This window comes from Ixodes scapularis, unplaced genomic scaffold (genome assembly GCF_016920785.2).
Source record: "Ixodes scapularis isolate PalLabHiFi unplaced genomic scaffold, ASM1692078v2 PGA_scaffold8__174_contigs__length_109621045, whole genome shotgun sequence".
In the NCBI taxonomy this organism is placed as follows: Eukaryota; Metazoa; Arthropoda; class Arachnida; order Ixodida; family Ixodidae; genus Ixodes; species Ixodes scapularis.
The window spans coordinates 8,062,668-8,090,026 of record NW_024609883.1 but is presented as its reverse complement, the minus strand read 5'-3'; the positions used below and the strand labels follow the sequence as shown (position 1 = coordinate 8,090,026).

The 27,359-nt window shown below is 43.0% G+C and overlaps 1 pseudogene; it reads right to left on the bottom strand.

The window, feature by feature from the left end:
* The window catches only part of LOC120840327, a 31,762-nt pseudogene extending 6,702 nt beyond the window's left edge, over positions 1 to 25,060 (bottom strand).
* Between the last annotated feature and the right edge of the window lie 2,299 nt (positions 25,061 to 27,359).

Sequence of the window (27,359 nt, the reverse complement as noted above, 5' to 3'; positions counted from 1 at the left end):
TGGATGAAGTTCAGTTATTCTGAAGCTTGCTGATTGAGAGTCTAGTCCCGGTATGTTCGAAATAACTTTTATTTTTTTTTTGTACTTTTTGCAGGGCGGGTTCTTTCTTACTTCTTCAAAGTTTTTTCTTCAAATTCAGAAAATCACTCAACAAAAAAGTATTTACTAAGGTGCCATCCACTTCATTTCAAACGCTCAATGAGTATAACACAGGCAACTTATTTTATTTTTTTATATTTTTTTCTAACCGCACCTAACCTAGTCAATTTAATCTGTAATATTTTACTCTTAAGGAATGTAGAACCCAATGCAGCGATATGTTTTGAGACTAAACTTTTTGTTTGAAAATATAGATTTCTTCGAAAATCTCATTCACTCATATTGCCAAAAATGTATTTTCACGGAGCTAACAGTAAAAACAATAATTATCTGCACGCTTAAGTGGGTACCGAGGCAGGAAACGTGTAGAATATATGAGACGTCTAAGAACAACTGGACACGCATCATTTTCTCTTCATTTGGATTAGTGATTCGTCCAAACATAAAATATAATCGCCATATATCTAGATGAACTAAATTTATATGAATAACAAGGACATAAAATCAAAAGATATCCCAATTATAAGCTTGCGATACCCGTGTAAATAATTATTTACTTTTTTTAAACTGCCATACACAGGGAGGATGTACGTAATACGATAATTAAGAAAACATCCGTTAATTTAACATTTCACTTTTATTTTTAAACTTCACACGTCTTAAAACATTCAAAAACCGAAGGAAATAAAAAGTGGAGAGCAGTAAAAAGTGATATATATTTAAGTCATACACTTACTCAGGGTGCGTGGCAAGTTTCAAATATCTAATTTTTAGTCGTAGCTTGGAAACAGCTTCTTGAGGGTCCAGGCCAAGGTCGACAATGCTCAAGATTACCTTCGAAGAAAAAGAACAATGGGAAATATCAAGACTTGTGCTCGAATGCCGATTGAGAAGTTCCATGCATGTGTTTTACTGTATTAATTTATATGTGGTATCAAAATATTTAATTTAGTGTGAACATCGTTAAAACAATTTTGAAACTGAAAAAAAATAATAATAGCATGTGACCTTTCACATTACTTGCGGTGACATGCTACCCCCTTGTGATCCCATAACGGCCAGTAGTCTTCCCGAAGCGGAGTCCGTGACGACAACAGGCATCAGAGTGTGGTACGGCTTTTTGAGCGGACCTACGCAGTTGGGGTGCCCCGGCAAGGTGTTGAATGCCGCACCTCGTTCCTGGAATAAACCTCTACGTAACTTGTAGACAAACACAAAGACAAACTGAGCGGAATCATCGCTGGAAATAAATCTGCCTCATTGGGTTCAGAAGAGTGCATCCTAATATTGATTAAAAACACTGAAACTATGCGCTCGTCTAAATCGAGACATCAGCCTATATTCAGCGCGCTTCGCTGGAATCAAATGCCAAATTTAAACACCCTCATCGCATGGAATGCAAGGCTTCTCCTCCTGGCATGGTCACATAGTGTCCGCTGATGACCGCCCTCGTGTATAAGAGCTATTCTCTTTTAGGTATTTATTAGCTTGCAGTTACCCACGGTCAATTTCCGTGCATTTGCTGACCATGGCATCGTAGAGAGAACCAAACCGAATTATTCAGCCCCCAGGTCAAGACGTGAGCCTGTATGTGTAGGTGTCTATTACGTGGTTAAACATTCTCTCTTTTTGCGATCAGTTTCATCTCATTTGTTAATATTATAAAGTTGTTTCGTAAAACAAATTGCAAAAATTGCGTTTATTTGAAGAAATTTTAGTCTATAAACCCCTAGACTTTTTGTCTTTATTTTTAAACAAACACCCACTAACCCTCTACTATACTCTGCATTGGAGGTGCATGTGTTTGATAAAGTTCCTTTTGTAACCAATTCAGGGAGTAAATAAAACAAAGTTTTTGAATTATGTTACGCGGGTACATTAGAGAACATTATTCACCTTTGGAGGTCGATGAAAGCTCGCTTTTGTCGGGCATGCTCCTTGCTGATCATAATGTCTGTTGACCCATATTTCGGGTCCGCAACGTATGACAGTCCGTCGACAAAGGCCAATCTTAGTGCTTCAATCATCATTTGATTCTACCGAATATGGTGCGTCTATATTCACTCAAATCATTCGTAAGAGCCACTTGATTCGATACACAGAGAAAGCATGGCGAAGTGAGTGGCTTAAATTGTTTATACCTAAAGCACAACCTCCGCTGCAGCACCGAGCATGACGTAAGAACCTGAAGCGTTACTGCCAAACTCAATACTATCGCAGTATATCTTGTTTCTTAGGTCTAAATATATTTTCAGCCTTGCTACTTGTTAGGCTATCAGTAGATTTTGGTGACTCGGTGCCTGGCGGGAATACACACAATGGAATGTTTAGAGTGAAGTTTAGAGTGGAATAAAATATTCATGTTCAAGGTGTTTTCCTTGCCAATAAATTCAGCGATTCCTTCAAATAGTTCCCTTTCCGTTAATCCCACCCCAAAAAAGAATATTATTTCTCTTGAGTATTCTTACATCTAATATTTAATTATAAGGTAAAATAAATTGGACTCGTTTAATCCTCTCACCCCTCTCCCCCAAAACAAAGTAGCAAACCGGGACAAAATACGCCAGGTTTACTTCTTTGTCTTCCTTTCTGACCTTTCTTCCTTTCCCTCCTCAGCACTTCGTATAGTGTTTGTGTTAGGTGGGGGACAAAGCTTTTTTTTTTTTATTGTCTTTGGAACTCTTTTTGATTTGGAAGTAGCGGCACCTGTGTCCACAAGTGCATGCGCCGGTGTACTGTCAATATTAACGTGCACTCGGTTACGGGTGGTGCGAAAAGTGATGTGAAGAGAATCTTGGGGCGATCCTTTGAATCCAGCCCCACCTCCTGAGGCTGCAGTTTAGTTTTCCGAACGCCTTGAAATGAAAGACGTCGACGAAAGCCGACGGGTAAAAGGCGACAGGAATTGGCAGCGGGGTTGGAGACGGCGAGCGATGATTATGCCACAGGACATGGAATTTGTCGTCTTGAAGATTGCGGCGATTTGAAAAGGAAGGTTACTGACCATTGTATGGCCGATGGTCAGAAGCTGTAAACGGAAGTTGTGCGCTCTAGGTATTGCGGCAGCAGCGAGCGACACGGCCTGCCCTGCTGCAGTTGAAGCCGGTAAGACTGTCGTCAGGGGCGCGCCGCTCAGCAGGGTCTTGACGGCGGCTTGGAATAAACCCCGGTGTATGAGCTGGTAAACCGAAGCTGTAGCAGTCGGCCGCATGGGAATGTGCCTCAGACGGGTGCGTCACCGTGGGCTCTGGGCAGAGGCACAAAGCCTGTCCAACTCTTTCCTTACGACGCTTTGCACGGCAGTGATACACACAGCGGTCGTCGCCAAGTCGGAAGAAGTGGCAGCGGTGTTCGACGGTATCATAACTTGAAGTTCGCGGCAAAGAATTTTTTTCTATATTATAGTTTACATCTTGTCAGTATCCTCACGTTATGAATTCGAAGGGGTGTTAGGCAATCTCTCAAACGTGCGCGATTCCACAACTTCTTGCCGCCTCAAACCGACGGCATTCCTTGAGCACATTCTGAACAGTCCTAAAGTCCTTGATGATCAGAAGCTGAAAAGCACCGTCCGCTATTCCCTTGAGGATATTTTCAATCCGGTCAAGCTGGTGCATTTCAGGATTAACTTAGGGCAGAGGGGGAGGACGTCCTGGATGTAGGTGATATAGGATTTCGTGGATCTGAGCACTTTTGATGCCATTTTTTGCTTTTCAGTGAGCTGGCATCCAGTTGGATGACCACAAAGGTCTTCCAATTTTGATTTGAAGACATTCCACAATTTAAGCTCTTCTTTGTGGGCCTGGAACCATGTGAGAGCTGTATCTTTCATTTAGAATTGTACGTTTGCTAGCATGATTATGTTGCCGTAACGCTAGAGGGCCCTCTCTCTCGTAGAGATCTTTCCATTTTTCTACTTCTTACTCGCCGTTGCAGGTGAATGGCCCATGGTCGCTATACTTGGCGAGGACCAAAGGTTGCGTCTGTACTGGGGGTGGGATTGACCCAGAAGATACACCTTCATGTGGGGTGCCGGACGCATTGGTCATGAAGGGCGCAGACAAGAGACGTTGCTTTCGCAGATCCAGGTCGGCAATCACTGTACGCCGCACCTCCAGCAAAGAATCTTACGCTGAAAGTGGGGCTTATTTACAGGTGATTGAGACGGTAGAAAGTCGAGATTACATTTTCCGTTGCAAGCAAAGAACCAAGTAATCCTATTCTTCTTCTCTCAACCATTGGGTTCTCTCTGCCAGACCACCTCTTCTTTATCCTCGTAATAATATATTCATTAGAGGTTTCAATATCCTGATTACTGCAATAAACTTTTTTAGCAGCTTGAACACCTATTCATTCATATGGGAAAGGCTGAGATGGACTCGTGAGTACAGTATCCATTTCAGTTTTTTCTCATATATCTTCAAATCAGTCTCATAAATGCCACAATGTACCAAACATCTTTATATCAGGTAATTATAATACTGTTGTTGACTAATGACACAGATTGCCATAACAATGAACCATTACAAGAATTTAATTAGGGCGCAAACCGATCTTGCGAATGATTTCATGGATTGATTGACTTGTCTTTTAGAAACTATTTAGTTGAATGCGATAATGACAAGAGCAAAACTCAACGAGAGGCATGGTAACAAAAACAAAGCCTACAAAAGGCCTAAAGCAGATTTTACAAAAGATCAGTTATTTTTTTCATTTATTTCCGTGTCCAAGGACAGTAGAAGACAGGCACCTCGCCTACAGACGTTTCCTGCCTTGAACCCAATTCCGAAAACAGATGTTAATTTTATTCCGCGTCTAAGAATAAATGAATACGTACTTGAGATGTCGTAACCTTCCAGAATGTTAAGCGCTTCGAGTAGTATGGCTCCTTGGCTCGGTAGGGGCGTCGCGTAAACTGTAGTTTTACGGTACGAAGTTGACACGGGAGGTAACATTCCCGGCTCCACAGAATTCATGTGAGATTGAAGGTCATACAGTGACATTATGCCACCGGCACTCGTCACGGCGTTTACAATGCCAGAAGCCACGGGGCACTCATAAAATGCACCGATTCCGTCTGCTGCAATTTTCTGAAATGAAGAAGCATCTGTTACATAGGGGGAATATTTTTCTAATGCCATGTACATTAACAGTTCACGTAACAAAATATCTTGTTTTATTTATGTAAAAAATATATTCGCGAAATTTTAATTTTCGAACTGTGCTTATGTATATGCCAAGCTAAAAGAGAGTTGTAGTTGTGACGACTCAACAATAAAATATATATACAGGGTGTTTCTTTTTAAGCTTAACAGAATTTTTAAAAATAAACCATGAAAGCTAGATTAATGCGGTCTGTGCAGGTGAGTTATACGGCCAGGGGGACAGAATAGAGGAGGATAACGTCTATCGGCCGCCGAATGCTCCTGAAGATGTACTAGAAAGCCTATATGATTTTGTAAATATTCAAAGTCTTCGTTTTGAAAACATGATTATCGCAGGAGACTTTAATCTTCCCAACATCACCTGGGAAACCTTGACACATTTGAACCCTAACTGCCGGCATTCGGAGCTTCTGACAAGCATGGCCTTTGCAAACGACTTGTCACAAATAGTCACGTGTCCAACGAGAATCACAACATCAAGTAGCACCATGCTTGACTTAATTTTTATATCTAATGAGCTTTCTAACAAAACGTTTAATTGTTATGTTCGGGAAGGAATATCAGATCACCGCTCCATTTGGTGCGAATTCACTGGAGGGCTGAATACTAAGAAAGCAGCCCGGGTAGTCAAAGTTCCTAATTACACACGAGCGCTAGATGAAAGCATTTTAGACCACCTTGAACTGGCATTTGAAAATTTTTGTGAACTATGTACACACGAAATAACTATCAATGACTTATGGTTCTCGTTTAAAAGCACAGTGCATACTTGTATTGACCGGTTTGTACCAACACGTTGCAAACGTATACGAAAAAGGAACCCCTGGTTAACCCGAGATATCTTACATCTTAAGCGAAAAATTAATAGGATTCGAATTAAGAAGCGGAAAAGAGATAGGCTTAATATATCACATCTGCGTAGGCTACTAAGGGCAATGATCCATACGTCAAAACAATACTTCCATAACGTGACTTTGGAGAAATTTTTGGTATCGGATCCTCGGAAGTTTTGGCGATATATAACCCAATCAAAGCAACCAGTCTGTACTATAAAACAAAACGGAGTAGATATCAACGATCCTTTTGAGATTGCTAGCGCGTTCAATCAATACTTTTCCTCGGTATATACTTCTGACAATCATCAAACTCCAGAGAGTGGGTCGCCCCAACATCACATTCCGCACATTATGTTCACCAAGGAAGGCATCTTTGCGGCATTACTAAACCTTAACACAAAAAAATCAGTGGGGCCTGATATGATTCCAAACATATTTTTGAGAAGGTATGCTGAGTCATGTTCTAACTATTTATTAGTTCTTTTTAATAAATCAATTGAACTAGGGTAAATCCCCGATGACTGGAAAACTGCCAAAATTGTCCCTATTTTCAAAGCAGGTGATATTCGTTGCGTTACTAATTACCCACCTGTGTCTCTACTATGCAGTAGCGTAAAAGTAATTGAGCACGTTTTATACAAGCATATTGTTTCCTTTCTTGAAGAAAATGTTTTTTTTAATGCGGGGCAACATGGTTTTAGACGGGGTCTATCAACGATTACAAACTTGCGCATACGATCCACGACTTTGCAAAAACAATTGATTCAGGCCTTCAGACGGACGTAATTTTTTTAGATTTTGCGAAGGCATTCGACCGAGTATCGCACAAAAAGCTTCTTCTTAAGCTCAGAGCAATACTAAATAACGACCAGATCTTAAGATGGATAGAAGCATACTTAGGCAACAGAAAACAGTTCGTTCAAATACAAGACGCTCGTTCTTCGACAGCAGCAGTTGGATCCGGGGTACCCCAAGGATTCGTACTGGCACCACTGCTTTTCCTTATTTTTATTAATGACCTTAAAGTAGACCCCTCTGTTCAAATTCGTTTATTTGCTGACGATTGTATTATTTATAAAGAATTGAAATGTTCTAACGATCAAAATATTCTAAACAAGAGTCTCGAGATGGTTTCTACATGGTGCGACACCTGGCAAATGTCCCTTAATTGTAAGAAATGTGCTCATATGAAAATAACCAGGAAAAAAAATCCACTCCCCTCCAGCTACTGCCTCCAGGGGACCGCGCTCGACACAGTGCCCCAATACAAATACCTGGGACTAGTAATAACGTCTGATCTGCGTTGGAATTCACATATTGACTTCATTACTCACAAGGCAATGGGCATATTATGGACTTTAAAACGGCGACTAAAAGACTCTTCCAACAATACAAAAGTAATCGCGTATAAGACATTCGTCAGGTCTTTGATGGAATACGCTGATGTGGTATGGGATCCACACACAAAGTCAAATATTAATAAGTTGGAAAGAATTCAGAAAAAAGCGCTGTGATTTATTTTTAACACATACGGTAGAAACACATCAATCTCAGAACTTTATGTCCAGAGAGGTGTCCCTTCTTTACAAAAACGTGGAAAAATTAGCCGACTGAAGTTCATTTTCAACCTATTAAATAACAATTTCAACTTGGACTACAGCAATTACCTTCATTTCAATACTAGTAGCCCAACAGGAACAAGCACTGCAAATCTTCCACTGAAATAAGGTGTAGAACTGACTGCTTCAAATATTCCTGTTTTCCACGTACGATTCATGAATGGAACTTGCTCCCACAAGAAATCGCCTCCACAGATTGCGTATTATCATTCACAGCCAAGTTAAAGGAATCGGATGTTGTTTGATATTACATGCGTATGATTTGGTTTGATTGTCTGTGATTGTGCTTTTCTACTAGTCATGCTTTAGATATTTCTTTTTTTTTTAGGTTTGTACTGTGTTTTTCTGTTTACGTGTGTTTTTGTGACGTGTAGTTGTAAAAGATCCTTTTGTGTAGTCATTCTTTGCATGGGAAGAATCCTATCAAGGGCATTTGTTGGCCCTTTATTCCTCTACGAGTTGTAACGACACCACACCTATGTATTTTATTTTCAAGTGCATTTTATTGTGTATATCTCCTGCCTTGGCTGCGTATTAGCGGCCGGCAGTATCAATAAATAGGATAAAATAAATAAAAAAATAATCGTAACAATCAGTCGGCTAATTAGTAAAATTCGTTAATTAACTTTTTAAATATTGAAAATAGCCACATAGTTTTAATTAGAAACTTGCTTGGCGTCATTGAAAACCCACAAATCAGTCATTTTCATAAAGACTTTGAGCGCGTGAGAAGCGCAGTAGTGCACTAAAGTTAGCACTGGTGGAGCACGTACAAAGCTAGCGGTTGCGATAAGGCGCCCGCGATTTTTCCGTCTCTTATCTAGCCCCAGCCTTCTACCTGCTCCACGAGCGGTAACCTTAGTGCACAACTACGCTTCTCACGCGTTCAAAGCCTTTCTGAAAAATACTGATTTAGCGGTTTTTCGATGACGCTGAGCAAGTTTCTAATTGAAACTATGTCTATTTTCATTATTTAAAAAGTTAATTAACTAATTTTAACTAATTAGCCGACTGATCGTTACGATTATCCTCCTCTATTATGTCCCCCTGGCCGTATAACTCACCTGCGCAGACCGCATTAATCTAGCTTTCATGGTTTCTTTTTAAAAATTCTGTTACGCTTACAAGAAAACACCCTGTATATATATATATATATATATATATATATATTGCTTTCATTTCGCTGCAGTTTTAGACTTATACAACGACATGAAATTCAGTCAAACGTACTGAAGTTGCTGACCTTAACATCAAGGTTCATATCGCACAACTTTCATTTTAAAAAAAACCCGCAAAAATTTTGAAGGCCAAGGTACGGTAGAGACAAAAATATCAAAACAATCATGAACCAAATAAACACATACATTCATAAAAGAACAAGTAACTTATTCATTGACATAGAAAAAGTCACCAATTGCACTGGCAAATGGAGTGTCAGGAGCTGCGATTGTAACATTCTAACAGCGCAGTAGTTACATCCAAATATCGGGAACAAACTAAGCGGTACGGCGCAATCGGTAGTTCCGGAAGATTTCAGCTCGAGTACCCTAATTCTTAAGCGCTACACTCAGAATCCTGTTATCCATAGATTATAAGCAATTTAAGAAAGAAACTTTAAAGTTAACAACGTGAAGGGAAGGGCGTATACCCGAATAAAGTTTCCGAAATGAAATTGTTAGTTAGGAGTGACTTATCCATTAAATGGGCAAATTATTTCCATATACGCAAATTAATCACGTTTCCCCAAAATGTTTTTTTTAGTTATCAGGCAGTCCTTCGCTTGGTAACTCGTAGCACACGACTTGCAGTTATTAGAGCTCACCTAAGCAAGTGGAACATTTTTCCACACACCTCCGTGAGCGGGAACCAATCCGTCTCTATCGAGAAATGTACTTCCTCCGTGCATGCTCTGCAGCTTGGATTGACGAAGCGCCCATTCATTAGCGCATCATTTACCAACCGGAAAACCCTTCTCGCCGTAGAGAATTGCAGCTTCAAACAAGTTGGCCATATCAAGCTGAAAAAGAAAACAGATATTAAAAAAAAAACACACATCAAACTTTGGTTGAATATGGTGACATCAATTTCACAACAACGATAATTATTTTGAAAAATGTTTCAAATTTTTAGCATTAATAAAAACTTTGTATATTCAATGCCATGGGGTTATAAATAAATATTCCATACTTTCGTAAAATCGAACTCATGTATATTGGTTCGAAGTAGGCAGAATAATAATAAAAACGACATTCATTGCCCTTTTTTTAAGCCTAGGAACGTTCGATAGAGAATGTAGTCACATATTACTCATCTATACAGAAACATGGATAATACATGTGTATGGTATACACGCTTTTAGTTTGAAATAGACAGAGATTTTGGGGGTTAGTGGCGCAAAACCTACGAGGCCATCTGCGCCAAACTAATTGTAAGGATCATTGTACTAAAGGAAAGGTTTTACAAAAGGATGACCAAAAGGATAGAGTCGATGTGAAAGGCCAATACTACTAAGAAATTCAATTACTCGTTCAAAAGAGACTAGAAGATTCTCTCCTACAAGGAGAGCAGGATGAAATGGGATATGATATTGGAAAAATTCAGGGAAATGAATGCGGCGTTTGGTCTGAAGGCCGGGACACAGACACAAGATATGCAAAACAGTGAGCCTGTCATCACACTGATCACACACAGGTAAATCTTCTCCCGAAAGCAGATACTTATGAGTCATAAATGAGTGTCTGATTCTCAGGCGGCACAACAACGTTTCATGAAGTCGGCTCTTGCATGAAGAGCTTTCCCAAGCTCCCAATGCAGATTTGGTAACATGGAGCTTGTTATCGCACTGCATGTCCCATTCCAATTGCCAAGAATGAAGAATTGAGGACTTCACCAAGGGATTAATATCTTGATAGGGTAAACAGGCGTGCGATTGTGGAAGGTTCCCGGCAGACCCTGCAAGTTTTTCGGCTTCTTCATTTTCTTGAATGCTAATGTGACTGGGCACCCAACAAAATTTTATATTCTGACCCCCATGCAAAATAGAGTTAAGTTTATATCGAATTCTTTCTACAAGCATATTTTTAGTATCTTTAAGAAAGCAAACTGCAAGAATCACACTTTGAGAGTCAACAAACAGGACTGCCCTCAGTATTTTCCTATTGATAATATATTCGATCGCCATTGATACCGCATAGAGCTCCGCAGTAGAAATGCTGGCGATACAATCAAGTCGTTCAACCTTGGAGAACCTTTCAGAGTATACGGCACAACCGATGAAAAATGAAGTCTTGGCGCCATCTGTATAAACATGAAGGTAACCATCATACTTATTTTGCAGTTCTCCAAACTCTTGCTTAATTACAGCATGGGAAATTCCGTACTTGTTGAACTTTGCGAGAGACCAGTCGGATTCAATTCGCTGTGTTTTCCAAGGTGGAATACCGTTCACTTTCCGAACGAGGCCGACCTGGTCCAGAGAAAGATGCAGCGAGGAGCGAAGATATTCAATGCGGAAGCTCAACGGTGTTACGATGCTTGATTTATTTTCAAAAAAAGGCGAAAGAACCTTGGCCTTGTGAGTGAAGAGTAAGTCGGATGCTGAGGGTCGGCCAGCATTTTGTAAGCACATGTTAGACTAAGATATGTACGTCGTTTGTTCAGGGACAGCTCATTGGATTCTGCATACAAACTGAGAGCGGGGGATGTCGGGAAACCTCCTGTTGCCAGTCGCAAGCAGAGATGGTGAACCGAGTCCAACATCTTAAGGGCAGAGGGCCGAGCCGATCCATTCACTACTGCACCATAGTCAAGACGGGATCGTACAAGGGCATTGTATAGCTGCAAACCACATTTTCTATCAGACCCCCAAGACTTGTGAGATAAAACTTTCAGAAGGTTTGTCGACTGAAGGCACTTTCGCTTCAGCGCTTTAAGTTGGGAAATAAAATTAAGCTTTCCATTAAAATATTACACCAAGAAATTTATGCTCCTTCCTAACAGGTATCGGAGTTCCATTCAATTTCATGGATGGATCCAAAGACAGCCCGCGTCGCAGGGAAAAAGGGACACAGACCGTTTTTGAAGCAGAGAACTTGAACCCATTTTCGTCGGCCCACTTGGACAGTTTGTTTATAGCTAACTGCAACTGGCGCTCACAACTAGAAAGGTTACAAGACGATGATGAAATCTGTATATCATCAGCATAAAGAGAATATGAAACAGAGGGTGGCAGCATTTTTGCGAGTGAATTCATTGTCAGCAAAAACAAAGTCACACTTAAAACACCCCCTTGAGGGACTCTATTTTCTTGAACAAAGGAATCAGATAGGGCTAAGCCGAGACGAACTTGGAAAGTCCTGTCTGTCAGATATTCCTTTATGCTTCGCAGCATACGGCCACGGATATTACAGGCATAGAGGTTTCGGAGAATCCCATACCTCCATGCTGTGTCATATGCTCTTGCTAAGTCGAAAAAAACTGCAACGCAGTGGTGCCTGTTTACAAAGGCTTCACGTATCACAGTTTCCAGGCGAACTAAGTGGTCAAGGGTAGATCGACCTTGGCGGAATCCACATTGATTTTTATCAAAAACCTTCTGGCTTTCTAACATGTAGACCAGTCGCCTGTGTATAAGCCTTTCATATGTTTTCCCAAGGCAGGTTGTCAGTGTAATTGGGCGGTAGCTGATGGTTGTGAGGGGTCTTTGTTAGGCTTTAGGAGGGGGATGATGTGTGCATGTTTCCAAGCCTGAGGGAAACATGCCTTTTCCTACAAAAAAATTAAAACAAACAGGAGAAGAGTTTCAAGGGACTCCGGAGAAAGGCGGCGCAGCATTTCAAAATGAATTCCATCTGGACCAGGGGCAGAGAGCTTTGTCACATTGAGAACCATCTCAAGCTCGCATCGCGTAAATGGTTGGTTATAGGATGCAGAATTTTCTCGTGACATGAGAAGCTTTTGTCGTTCCGCACGAGCTTTTAACTGTCCGAAGGTAACACTGTAGTTGGCCGAACTAGATGAATTATAAAAATGTTCCCCGAGAATGTTACCAATATCTTTTAGTGATGAAGAAGGAGCATTAAAAGTTGGAATGGCAAAGCACCTGCAATCCCCATTTACTTTCCTGTATCTGTCCCAGGCCTCTTTAGCTAAGACAAAGATGGTTAAAGAAGAGAGATACTTCATCCAAGACTTCCGCTTTGCCTGCTTCCTAGTCCAACGAGCCTTGGCTTTTCGTCGCTTGAACTCAACAAGGTTGCTTGGAGTGGAGTATCTGCGAAATCGGCCCTACACCCTATTTTAGTCCTCCCGGGTTGTCGCAAACCCCTTATTCCACCAAGGTTTACATTTATTGCGTATATTACCAGATGTTTGTGGAATGGACTGCTGAGCAGCCTTTAGTACCTGCTCAGTAACATAAAGTGTAGCGTTCTCAGGGGACATAGACGAAAGAAGCGAAGAATCTAAAATGGAGTGAAGATTAAAAAGCGCCCAGTCTGCCTTGTCTAATTTCCACCTAGGGACCCTCTTTAAAAGATTAGGCAATGGAACGGTACTCTCTAAAACAACTGGATAGCGATCACTTCCACAAGGGTTATGAAGAACCTTCCAGGAAAAGCATGGAAGTAATGAAGGTGAAGCAATAGAAATATCGATAGATTTTAAATGAGTTGTGTGCCGCACTAAAAAACGTTGCACTCTCCCATTAAGAAGGCACAGCCCCGAAGACAATAAAAGACGTTCGATCACACCACCACGGGAGTCTTGACGGGTACTACCCCACATAGGATGATGAGCCTTAAAATCACCCAAAATTAAAAATGGTTGCGGAGCTGTCCTATAAGTCCCTGCAGCTCTTGAAGGTTTAAAGGAGCATTAGGTGACAAGTATAAGGAAACAATGCTTACAAGGCGGTCTAGAAGGAGACGTACTGCAACCGCTTCCAGCGGCGTGCAGAGGGGAACTTGAGAGCAAGCAACTCCACTCTGCACGACCACTGCAGCACCACCAGAAGGGGTGGAAGAGGGGCGATTTTTTCTAAAAACCTGATGACGTCTTAAATTTTTAAAATAATTAGTGGGAAGATGGGTTTCTTGCAAAGCGAGAGCGATGGGTCGAAGCTGATCCATGAAATAGTTGACATCATCAATATTTCTTAAAATACCACGACAGTTCCATTGCATAAAATGTAACTTAGTCATCTATAAAGGATATGTAAATATGCAACTGAAAAATAAACCTAGTAAAATAAGTAAGACCGCAGAGTCGACACGAACTAGGTGGAACAGATTGGGATCATCATTTGGGTGGGACTACAGGCTTTTTATTCTTTTTATGTTTACCGGAGGGCGTTTCCCACTCCACATTGTCCTGGTCGGACCCAGGCGTGGACAGATTGTCACCATCGGTCGACATCTCCTCCTCCTGAGAGGTATCTGATGTTTTTAGAGCAGCACATGTCCGGCAAGGTGTGCGGGGGGGGGGGGGGGTGCAAACCCCGACCACGACCGGCTGGAGGGGTTGCAGATGAACTGGGCGACGGGTCGTCCGAGTTCGTCCGGTCCCCTCCCTTCACAGGAGCTACATGGGCACCATGCTGCTCCTTTGGAAGGGGGTCCTCTCTACCGAGCAAGAGCGAGAAGTTCGCTCCGTCTCCCCAGGGGGGGAGGACCTAGGAGGGGGGAACGGCGCGGCTGCTGCCGACCTGTCCCTGGAAAGAGGGGCAGCACGCGTGCTACCACCAGGGACTGGAGGAAGCAGCTGCTGCCCTTGTCGGGTAGCTGTAGCTGGGACCCTGAAGTGGGCCGCCAAGATCTCGGGAGAGACTTGGGTGGCCCTCGACTCCGAGCGTGGTGCAGGGCCCCGGCGCACCACCTCGGCAAAACTCCCCTTTCATAAAAAGGAGAACCGCTTCTTAGCTTCTGGGTACGGTATATTTTCCTTTACTTTGATGGAAAGGATGTCCTTTTCTAGCTTCCATGAAGGACATGCACGATAATAAGCAGGATGGGGTCCACCACAATTAGCGCAGTGGGCCACAGCCGCCTCGCAGGTATCGGAAACATGACCTTGACTACCGCACTTCGCACACGTCTCCTTCCCTCTACAGCTGCGTGTTCCGTAACCAAAACGCTGACAACGGAAGCACCGCTGGGGGTTGGGGACGTACGGGCGGATGCGACAGTTTAAATAGCCTGCCTTGATTGTCTCAGGGAGAGTATGCCTTTCAAAAGTCAGAATAATATGTCTCGAAGGGATTTGTTCGCCGTCTTTCCTAAACATATTGCGTTTTACGGCGACGACACCGGCACCTTGGAGTCCCTGGAGGAGTTCTCCCTCACTAGTGTGCAGGAAGTCGTCCTCGGAGAGGGGGACTCCACGGACTGTATTTAGTGTGCGATGAGGGCTCACCGACACCTTCACGTCAACGATGGTAGTCAGTTTAAGGAGTGCGTCACTTTGTTTTTTTTTTTTCTGTTCGCTTCCACTAGAAGGTCTCGAGTGTGCTGTTTTTTAGCCTTGTAGGAAAACCCTACAAGGTTTTCTAGCACCTTCGCTGCAATAAAAGGTGAGAGCTTTGAAACAGGTTTTTGTTTATCCAGCGAATGAACGATAAGAAACTTAGTAAATGTTTCTACTTCACATTCTTTCTCGATGGCTTTTTGTTCGGGACAGCGCCTTTAAAGGGCGTGCCCTGAACGGGGTTTGGAGGGGTGGGGCGCCATAAAAGGGCAAAGAGTGTTCAGAATCCGCGGTGCACCGCCCACCACCGAGCCCAACAAGGGGTTAGGTGACGCACCATAACAAGAAGGCCTTGGCTAGAGACGTTACACTAAGAGTGCTGCCGGGAAACTATACCCAAGTGTGGACCAAGACAGAGGTCTATTGCAGCCCTTGCCGCCAAAGAGGGGTGAAAAAGGAGCAAAAGAAATGAGAAGGTTGTGAAAGAAACAGGAAAGGTAAACGCGAAAGATCGGAGGGGATAGTAGAAGAAAAGGCGACTAGAGTGAATCATCCTGGCCGGGCCTTACTAGGACTCCCGTCTACGAGAAGCGGAGGCCGAAGTGGTGTATTGCCTCACCCGGAGGGCCCCGAAGGGTCCAAACCTACCCCGGGCTCGGCGCAACCACCAGGATGCCCTTTTCCCCGGACACGAGAAAGCCACGCACAGCCAGACGTGGGCGGGCGAACCCGCATGGCTCGGGGTCCGTGGAGACGCCACTCTCCAAACACCTGCTTTCACAGGTGCCCCCTGCGGGGTAGTTTGAAATATATATTTTATGTAATGTTTAAAGACGCGCGTTGCTCTAGCGCCCCCAACACGTCCGGTCATCGCTTTTATGGAACGAAATAATCGTAAACGATATCGACAGACTAGAAAACAAACTGTGCCTATTGTAGGTAAATAGGGAACTACAATTGCTCCATGTCTCTTTATAACACTTCATTCAGCTGTCCTTAATTTCTTTGTTGCATTTCAAAATATTTCGAAGATTAGCACGAATATTGTAGCAAACGTTAGCATTACAGTATTACCGGCATTATGGTATAGTATTTGTTTTTACTGAGACTAATTAGTGCAGAAACTAAACACCTCTCTTGAAAAAAAAACACGTGTAATAGGTAGCACCTTTTCTTACGGACTCAGCGTCTTAAAGAAGAAGAATTCAAATTAAGTTTTCTTTAATCTCTTTTGTGGAGAGTAGTCACATATTTTAAGCTGGTGGTGACAGGAGTTCCAAAAGACTCTCGACTCGGACAGATCTTAATATCTGTGAAGCCGATATTTTTGGCTGGCTAATTTAAATGGGCACAAAAAATGTCTGTGACCTGAGGAAATTTCCAAAGTATATTTGAAATGTTGTGGAGTGGTTTTCAATTATTTTTGCTACTCATAACCCAAGTTTAGAAAGGCTTTCAGTACCTTTTAACTGGTTTTCAGCGATAGTAGCAGCATTCTATATATATATGTGTGTGCGTGTGTGTTTTTGTTATCATTTCATTTCATTTCATTTATTGAACCTTAAGGGCCCGTGAGGGCATTACATAAGGGGGGGATCATTCATATTATACATTGGGAAAACAGACAAAAAATAACACATTCAGGAAAAGGTTGGTAAACAGTTAACAAAATAAAAAGTGCGATTGAAGACTTGATTTAAAGGCGTTTGGTTCTACGATGGTGACGATGGAGGATGGGAGGCTGTTCCAGTCTTTGATAGCTTGTGGGAGAAAAGATCGGTTGAAAGCGTTTGTTGAGCCAGAGATCCTTTTGATGGTACAGTCATTGTTGAGGCGAGATGATGTTCGATCGGGAGGTGATAATAATGCTGTTTTAAGTTCAAGACAGTCATAATAAATTTTGTGAAGGAGGCAGAGCTGAGAGATGTTCCTACGAAGCTGCAGAGAAGAAAGGTTGAGTTGACTTTTTAGGGAAGAGACACTGATGGAGTTATCGTACGTGGAAAGGATGAAACGAGTGGCCCTGTTTTGAATTGCTTCCAGATGATTGATAAGGTAGCCTTGATGGGGGTTCCAGATGGAGGCAGCATATTCTAATTTAGGTCGGATAAGTGTGTCGTAGGCCAGTTTGCGGACAGTTGGTGGAGCAGGTCGAAGGTTACGTCGGAGTACTCCCAGGGTCCTGGAGGTGTCTTCGGAGATGGCTTCAATGTGATTATTCCATGAAAGGTCTGATGTTAATTTTACACCAAGATATTTGTACGAAGGAACGGTCTCAATTAAATCGGAGCCCAAGTAATATTGGTAGGACAAAACAGTTTTTTTTTCTAGTGAAACAGATTAGTTTACATTTAGATTTGTTTAATGGCATCAGCCACTGTTCGCACCATTTATTAATTTTTACTAAATCATCTTGAAGTTGAATGTTTTCATGCACACTTGTTACTTTGTTATATACGACACAGTCATCTGCAAACAGGCGAATATTTGATAAAATGGTGGCCGGAAGGTCATTTATGAATATTAAAAAAAGTAGGGGACCCAGTACGGACCCTTGAGGAACACCAGATGAAACGTTTGTTAGGGCAGACTCATGGTAATTAGTAACGGTGTATTGCACGCGGTAAGAAAGAAAGTCACGTATCCATGAGAAGATTAGCGGGTCAATACGTAGTGAAGCCAGTTTGGATAGTAGTCGTTGATGGGGAACATGATCAAAAGCTTTCGAAAAATCCAGAAAGATGGCGTCAGTCTGAGCCCGACACTCGAGATTAGTATGTAGGTCATGGATGAAGTCGCAAAGCTGCGTCTCACAGGAGAATCCCTTTCTAAATCCATGCTGCTTTTTGAAAAAAAATTTATTAGTTGTTAGGTGACTCATAATTTGCGAATATAGTATATGCTCAAGAAGTTTAGATGCGATTGAAGTTAAAGATATAGGACGATAGTTTGAAACCAAACAGCGACTTCCCAGTTTGAAAACTGGGACGATCCTGCCAACCTTCCAGTCAGAAGGGAGGGAGCTTTCAGATAGTGACTGGTCAAATATTAATTTTAAGAACTCACTTGAGATACTGGTAGTATTTTTTTGAATTTTTGAATTGATGTTGTCGGAACCGGCGGACGATGAGAGTTTTAATTTGGCAATGAGGTCTTGAATACCGGCTGCGCTTACACTGATTGGAGGCATGGTTTCGTAAGGTTGCTCGGGGAGGCTGGGAACAGTGTTCAAACACTCGTTAGTAAAAATGGAAGAAAAATATTCGTTAAACACTGTAGCAATGTCTCTCTCTGGAATGGGATCGCCGTTGTCGGTACGTAGTTGGATGGCAGAGTTGTTTTTCTTCGGTGAAACCAAATTCCAAAACTTTCTCGGGTTACTCCTCAAAATGGACAGTAAGTCATTAAAAAAGAATTTATTCTTGGCTTGTTTTATGCTCCTGGTGTAGTTTTTTAATGCAGAATTGTAGACATCCCAAGACTGGCTGGTATCTAACCGTTTGGCCTTTGCAAAAAGTCTTTTTTTCTTGTTTCGCAAAGAAAGCAAGGTTTTTGTAAACCATGGATTACCTAAATCGGTGCGTACACAAACTGTAGGAACAAACATCTTTACTAGATGATTCATTTTAGTTTTAAATAATGTCCAGTTTTCTTCTACAGACCTAAGATGAAAATGAACGACGTAATTGTCAAAGAAGATTGCCAACTCGCGGTTTATCGAGATATAATCAGCTTTGTTATAATCGTGAATAGTTTTGGAAATGGGATGCTTGGTGAGAGTGGGGAGTGACAAATCAACATGCAGCAGCCTGTGATCACTGAGCCCGTCACAGTACTGGATACACTTGACAAGATCCGGTGACGTAGTTAATATTAAATCGAGAATATTTCCCAAACGAGTTGGTTTATCAACAAGCTGTGTAAGGTTCAGAGTAAGACACATGTCTAGAAAGTGTGCGGATGCGGCCGAACCTACGGATGAAAGGTTTGACCAATCGATTTGTGGAAAATTAAAGTCACCAAATAACAACATATCAGCCTTTGGAAATCGATCTCGTATATCAAGTAAGACAGAGCATAGATCAGTATGAAATGATGAAGCACAATTTGGTGGCCTATAACATACGCCCACAATGATCTTATTTGATGGCGTACAAACACATATGCAAGTAAATTCCAAGTCATGGTTCGCTAAACAGATATCAAAAGAAGATATAAAACTCTTTATTGCGATAAGCACACCGCCGCCCCTCTGGCCATGCCGGTCGTGGCGGAAGACTTTGTAATCTAAGTTTCGCGGAAAAAGCTCCTTATCTTCGATTTCAGGGTTTAACCAAGTTTCTGTCAAAATGACTAAATCTGATGAGCTGTCCTCCAATACACTGTGAAACTCGTCGCGTTTTGGCATGAAGCTGCGAATATTAGTGAAAAGAACAGAAAGGCTTTTGTTTTTATCGCGCAAGGCGGTATAAGGGGATGACGGTAACGCTTTGTTTTTGCCAGAAGCATGTAGCTATGAAAATTCAACAACTGTTTGAGATTCCGAGTTAAAAATAAAACGCTTGTTGTCCGCATGCAGTTTGTTAAAACGCACTTTAAACGGTACGTTCATACTCCTACCATACTCAAAAAGTTTGGCACGGGCAACTCGCACAGACGCAGAAAAATCTTCGCGTACAGCGTAATGGGTGCCTTTCAGTTTGAACCCACTGGCCAGGATGCTCTCTTTGTCTTTAAATCGGGCAAACTTGACTATTATTGGCCTAGCTTTCTGGGGCTCGAATTTCCCTAGGCGGTGTGATCTTTCTAAATTTGCGGGATCAAGCTGGATTCCCAGCTTGCTCGAACAAAACTCGATAATTTTTTGTTCCGAGTGCCCCCATGTTTCGGTGCTGTTATCTGGGCAGCCAAAGAACAACAGATTTGACCTCCGAAGCCTATTTTCGTTGTCATCGCACTGCTTCTGAATATTCGCTAGGTCAACAGGAAGATTTTCATCATGGAGGGTTAGAGATGCAGAGTTCCTATCAGCCAACTTCGTTTCTACAGCACTCATCCTTGAAAACAATTGTTGGACAGATATCTCGGTAGCCTTTTGTCCGCTCTCCAATGACGAGACTGTTGCCAGCAAATTTGTCTGAGCAGCCTCGATTCTCTGGACAGCTGCAAGAATACTTGTGATTTGCTCACTATCGGTTAGTGGTCCTGGGTTTGCCTCCACGTCTCCGGACATTAACAAAAGGAGCCGAGAAACATAAAAAATGTACGAGTACTGCAAACAGTAAAAACACAGCCACTTTCGCCAGAAAAGGTCGTTGGGGCACGACATCGCAATAAAATTCGGATTTCTACTTCGAGAACAAACTGCATTCGGAAGGTAACCAACCTGAAGAAGGGAGAGGTTTTGCATCGCTGTTTGTCTGGCGACGCCGTGCCCCAACTGGCCATCCATGCCGGTCGGCTTATGTAGCCACCCGTCGGGGTAGGAACCATGTGATGTTACAGTGCTTGATTGTTGCCAGATGCTGATGTTGAACGCCTCCTGGTGGATCCAAGTTGGTGGCGAAAACGCTCGAGGAAATGCCGTGACACTCTCGATGACAACAGATGACGTGTCCCAAGCCAAGAGATGACGATGCAGCAGATTTCCTGGCGGGATCGCAGAAAGGGCCGCAGTCACCAACACCTGAAGAAGGGAGAGGTTTTGCATCGCTGTTTGTCTGGCGACGCCGTGCCCCAACTGGCCATCCATGCCGGTCGGCTTATGTAGCCACCCGTCGGGGTAGGAACCATGTGATGTTACAGTGCTTGATTGTTGCCAGATGCTGATGTTGAACGCCTCCTGGTGGATCCAAGTTGGTGGCGAAAACGCTCGAGGAAATGCCGTGACACTCTCGATGACAACAGATGACGTGTCCCAAGCCAGGAGATGACGATGCAGCAGATTTCCTGGCGGGATCGCAGAAAGGGCCGCAGTCACCAACACCTGAAGAAGGGAGAGGTTTTGCATCGCTGTTTGTCTGGCGACGCCGTGCCCCAACTGGCCATCCATGCCGGTCGGCTTATGTAGCCACCCGTCGGGGTAGGAACCATGTGATGTTACAGTGCTTGATTGTTGCCAGATGCTGATGTTGAACGCCTCCTGGTGGATCCAAGTTGGTGGCGAAAACGCTCGAGGAAATGCCGTGACACTCTCTAAGACAACAGATGACGTGTCCCAAGCCAGGAGATGACGATGCAGCAGATTTCCTGGCGGGATCGCAGAAAGGGCCGCAGTCACCAACACCTGAAGAAGGGAGAGGTTTTGCATCGCTGTTTGTCTGGCGACGCCGTGCCCCAACTGGCCATCCATGCCGGTCGGCTTATGTAGCCACCCGTCGGGGTAGGAACCATGTGATGTTACAGTGCTTGATTGTTGCCAGATGCTGATGTTGAACGCCTCCTGGTGGATCCAAGTTGGTGGCGAAAACGCTCGAGGAAATGCCGTGACACTCTCGATGACAACAGATGACGTGTCCCAAGCCAGGAGATGACGATGCAGCAGATTTCCTGGCGGGATCGCAGAAAGGGCCGCAGTCACCAACACCTGAAGAAGGGAGAGGTTTTGCATCGCTGTTTGTCTGGCGACGCCGTGTCATTCATTTAAACATTATAGGCCAATATCGCTTACTGCTCCATTAAGTAAGTTGCTGCAGAATATATTGTATCGAAAAGGTTGTACAGTGTTGGTTGCACTCTTAACCATTCAAGAGTGTTTTTTCAACTAAGAGGACTGGAGAATCACTATCTATTGTATCATCTTTTTAATGTTTCATGAGTAGAGGGGAAATTACTGCGATCTGTTTAGTTCTCTCAAAAGCTTTCGGCTGCGTGCCTCTTGCTCAGCGTGCCCAAATATTACCACCATTGGGGATAATTCTCTGGAATAATATAAATCAATTTTAAGAACTGTAAGCGTATGTTTGAGAGTTCGCCAGAAATTTGTTTTGTGGTTCCTTTTATTATTATGTTATATGAACTATATATAAGAAATATGGTCAAGTATTCTTGTTCGCTTGTCCGCACATGACTGCTTGCGCTACTCATATATGTCCTGCCATGAAGACCAGGTGCCGTCATTCTCCTTTTTTGAGTTAGTGCAGCAGCGGTAAAGGTAATTATTGAAATAAAATTAGCGCCGACATGACAGTGCTGTTTGTTAACACCCACGGAAAGAAACAAGTTACCCTATTAGTGTTTGCCTCCGGTAAAAGACGAGACAGCACAGCGCTCTGTACTGCCTCGCCTTTACTTAATCCGTGTGGCGTCGCGCTGTTTTACCCTAATCATTTACGAACCTTCTAGCCGCAACAAAGCTTCCAGCTATTGATTTAAAATATTGAACAAGTTCGTTAATATAAATACCTCGGCTTCCCCATATCCTCTTGGTTAAACTGGAGCATACATATCAAAAACCTTTGCTCCACTGCCAAGACAAAGATATTATAGTGAGTGCGCAGGCGAGCTGGTGGAAATTAACCATTCTGATGTTAGCCTGAGACTGAGGCAGGAAAAGAGGAAATTTCAAAGTAGAGGAAAAAGGAACTTGTCTTTAGCTGTGTTAGAGACGTATCCTTGACTGTTCCTTTTTCTTCTACTTTGAAATTTCCTCTTTTCCTGCCTCAGTCTCAGGCTAACATCAGAATGGCCAAGACAAAGTTGTTTTTTTAACATAACCATAGATAAGCTCCCCCCTCCCCCCCCCCCCCCCCCCCCCCGCGCTCAAAAAAAGAAAGTATTTGATGGCAATACGTTAAAACGAAGAAACCTGTGGGTATGCCGCCGTCGCATGAAATCGTTTGAGTGTGTGCTGGATAAAGAAACTTCTCAAACTATCGCAGAATTAAATCAGTACGGAATATGCTTACACCGCAGAATATACTGCTGTTTCTTGATCGCCGAAAAATACAGTGTTTAAGATTCATGCTTATGCTAAAAAATGTATGTTACATTTTTTTTAAAAGTATGTTACAGCTATAAACGGCTCGCTTACAAAGGCTTCTTAGAAATGGCCGTTAAAGCCAGAATCAAATAGATAAATAAAAAAATTATAGTTATATAAATATTAATTCTTCCTCAGATCGATTCCAGATTTAACGCTCTGACAACATAAATAATAGACAACGACGACATTAATGTTATCGAAAAGCGTTCTTAGCAGGTGTACAGTAAACGTTAGCTAACCCTCCGATTATGATTAATTTCGCTTACCTCTATTTCCGTTCGTCTTGTGAAACACTAAACTTTATACCTGCATTTCCACGCAAGCAAGGGATTTGCATATTCCGCGTGTTACCCTGACGACGTGTGCTGATGTTGGTCTTCCGTTACTACAGTTGCTTGTTATTTGCTGCTTGTGAGGTGCGCTTGAATGATACTGATTTTTGTTTTGTATATATGTGTACTTTAATTCAGTCCTGTAAGTCCCTCAAAAATACCAACACCATAAACAAATTAATAAAAGGATAGGTTTCGTGCCCTCTCAACTCCCACTTTACTATCAGATGAACGCTCACATCTTTGATGAAAACAACCCTACCGAAAATACCAGTATAAACTGGAACATGAAACAGAATATATAACTGGATTTTTTGCTGAAAACCTGAAATCTATTTTGCAGACAATTTAGGGAAGCAATAGAGTGACCTCTACTCGGCGATGGCAGATGTGATTAAGGCTGTAAGGTCAGGTAAATAGAGAAATATACAAAAACAAGCTACAACCAATAACCACTTGAAGTGTGAACCTGTTAAACGAGTGACCCTGCAACGTCTTAAGATATCAGCCTGAAGCAGAAAGGATCATGCGATTTCCAGCCATTTTTCCCATACATTTTTGTTCAATCTTTCCTTTAAGGTAAAATAACAAGGAATAATAAGCTGACTATATCCTCATGTCTTCAAAAGGAAATCTGGATCCGAGAGCTAATTTAATAACTGTGTTAATCAACAATCAGCATCTTTTAATAAAATTATGAAGAATTTGATTGATTTTAAGATCAAATTTGAAAACATTGAATAGAAAAGCTTCCGCATTCCTATTCAATGTTTGTTTTGTCTGCACGTCGGAAGCAGATCCTGAATTTCGCCTTGGGGTCAACCTGTCCCAATACTCCATTGGTATTCTAGTGTTCTCCCTCATACCGGAAAGAGTTTAGAGAATTGTGCAGCCCCAAAAAATTGAGTGCAGTGGCAAATAAAACTTACAGGACGACACTTAAGACCGCTTACGTGTAGGAATACGAAATCATTCGTATACGTAGCGTATTCCTACAAGCTGCGCGTCCCGCTACCATCCGCAGAGTCCGGCCGGGCAGCCTCTGTGGAGGCCCGCCGGCCTGGCTCTGAGAGCGGAGGGGTGCCGCTACGCGTGGGCCGAGCGCTAAGAGTGGCCTCCTCTTTGGGGTGGCGTTTCTCGGAACTATACGGTGCGTCGTAGTCAATCCGTCCCGTCGCCGCTTAAGAGCCATAGCGCGGAGGGAATTTTCCTGCCGTTTTCTCGCGGTTACAAACAACACCGGCTCCGCTCGATGCGGCAGTAAACGCTATCGCATTAAAATGACGGAGACAAACCTATCTGATCTCGCGAGTGTGATGCAGCGCCAGGCATTGAAAGTAAGAGTAGCAGGCCATGCTTGTGCCAACAAAACAATGCTTTTGAGATGGTATTCTTTACATCATCAGAGCCAGAACCACTCTGCCAAAAAAATATGCGCAAGCCCTTTAACTTTGCCCACCTTGCGGCTTCCAAAATGTTTGATGATTTCGAACCAGGCCTTTACAGCTCCTGGTACAGTGGCTTGAAGGCCTTTGCAATCTGGCTTCAGTTTTCCATCTTTCATCCCCGAAAGAAAACGATCCCGGGTCAACAGAGCCGAATTTCTTCCACTTAACAAAGGAATAGAAACAATGCAATGCATGTTTAACGAATGTAAGCATTTTCTAGGGCTGGGCGTCGTTTAAATATTTTAACCCGATTAATCACCGCCTTTTAATCGAATATATTTGTATCGTTCATTTTTATGCATAATAGTTCAGAAAGTGGAAATAAAATGTTTTCCCTTTGCTGAGTATGTGATAAACGGCGCAGTGTAACCAGTATCAGATTTTAAACCAAACTTCAAGCGTAGTCGATGGCAGTCAAAAGACACCCACACACAAAATTGTTAGTTCAGCCGTAGGAGCAGAGGGAAGTTGATGTTCTCCGGCAATGGGAATTCCCTTGATTGTTCACAACAGTCCTCCTGCTCTAAACGCACACTGGCGCGCCTTTGAAGTGGCTGGCACACGTATAACCTTATCCCCCGGTCTGGAGTAACAAACCACACATTTCCTCTTTTCTTTAGGTAAAAATTTCTCCTAAAAGATTGCCTTCATACCGGTGCATTCGTCCAGGTCTGCCTGGTGAAAGCATTGCATTTAAAATTTTTTTCTGTTAGTCAAAGTTCAACCTATTAACCGGTCACACTATGAATCGCGATTAAATCATTAATTGATTAAACGAATCGTTAATCGATTACATGCCCAAACCTAACCTTTATACAGCTAAATACCCAGAAATATTGTGCGCTAAAGAATAAATCTGGAAAGATTTGTGATTTTTTTTTTTTAACCGATACATTCAAACTATGGCGTTTTCTCGTTCAGTACACTAGCAATTAAGCTGCAGTTCTTAATCTTCAATATTGACCAATCTCGCCTAAGCTTGGTTAAAGGGACAATGAAGGCGATTTTATTTAATTTTTTTAAATGGTGTTTTTAGGCTTCTTGGGAACCTGGCATACTGCCCAATTTTTTATAGACATTTGTGACGCGTATTTCTGTACCTACGAAAGAACTGAAGAAACCGAAACTGAACTATCTGCGTTCCTCGTTTTTGGGTCTCCGAAAACGGAGGTGACGTGGGGAGTGACGTCACATGTGAATTGTCGGTACCGGTAGCATTTAGGGCGTCGAGACTCTGGTTACCGCGGTGGGTTATAGCAGCGCGGTGGCACGGTCGTTTCGTCGGACCCGTCGGACCAACATGGACGGCAATGCCGCTCTCGCGAGCGAATTCGGGCTCCCGTTCAGTGACCTGGCACCAACAGAACGGGAGATGCTCCTAAGGACACGTGTGATGATGTGACTCAATGTGGAAAAGAAGAAGTGCAAGTCAACCCATGGATCGGCCCAGAGGGAGAAAGGAAGATGACGAAGAAGGGAAGTTTTGGGAGTGCGTGCAGAGAGCGCGTGAAAGGAGACGGGCCGAAGGGAACGTGCAGAGAGAGCGGAACGACACCATCGGCCAGGGCAATCGGCGGCCTCCTACTGTCTGACCAGCAGCCTGCTCCAGCGAGGGCAGCGAATAGAGACCTACGCTGCCCCCGGCTTCCTACAGCGCGAGCGCTTGGTGCGGTAACTCTGGGGCCGCCGACGGAAGCCAACCGCTCCCGCTCCTGACTTCCAGCCACAACCGTCGGCCGACAACGACAGCTCCAGACGCAAGACCCGCTGCTGCGCATGGTGACTCAAAGACATGGTGACAGTTGCGTTTTCCTTGCTTCAATTTTTTTTTTCTACTAAGTTTTCCTTTTTTTTTTCTTGTAGTATAACCATATGAACTCTTTGATTTCTTTTGTAAATACATGTTTTAAGAAAAACGAAGGACATTGTATCTTGTCAATTATTAACCCCAAAGAACCTCGCAACAATTAACTATTGTTACGTAGAAAAACGAAGGAACAGAATATCTTGTCCTGTCGCGGACGCCAGTTAATTGTTGCGAGGTTCTTTGGGGTTAATAATTGACAAGATACAATGTCCTTCGTTTCTCTCTGGAATTCCTCTTTACGAGGACGCCCCGGAATTGCCGCCGACCCAGAGTAATTCGCCTCACACCTACGCCCGGACTCCGGCTAACCTGAAGGTTCTGTTCAGTCTCCTGACCGACAATGTAGCGAACAAATTCTGACGCCATCGCCGAGACCTCTGCGCAAGACAACGCTGTTCAACCAGAGACTTCGCAATACTTCATCGGTTGGGAGTAGGTGAAAACTAGCGTCGCCCGAACGATCACGGGTCTTCAGTCGACCGTTTGAACATCCTTCAACAGCGCACAAATTTGGCATGACTACCGCTTTGCAGAATCCCTCGAGTGCC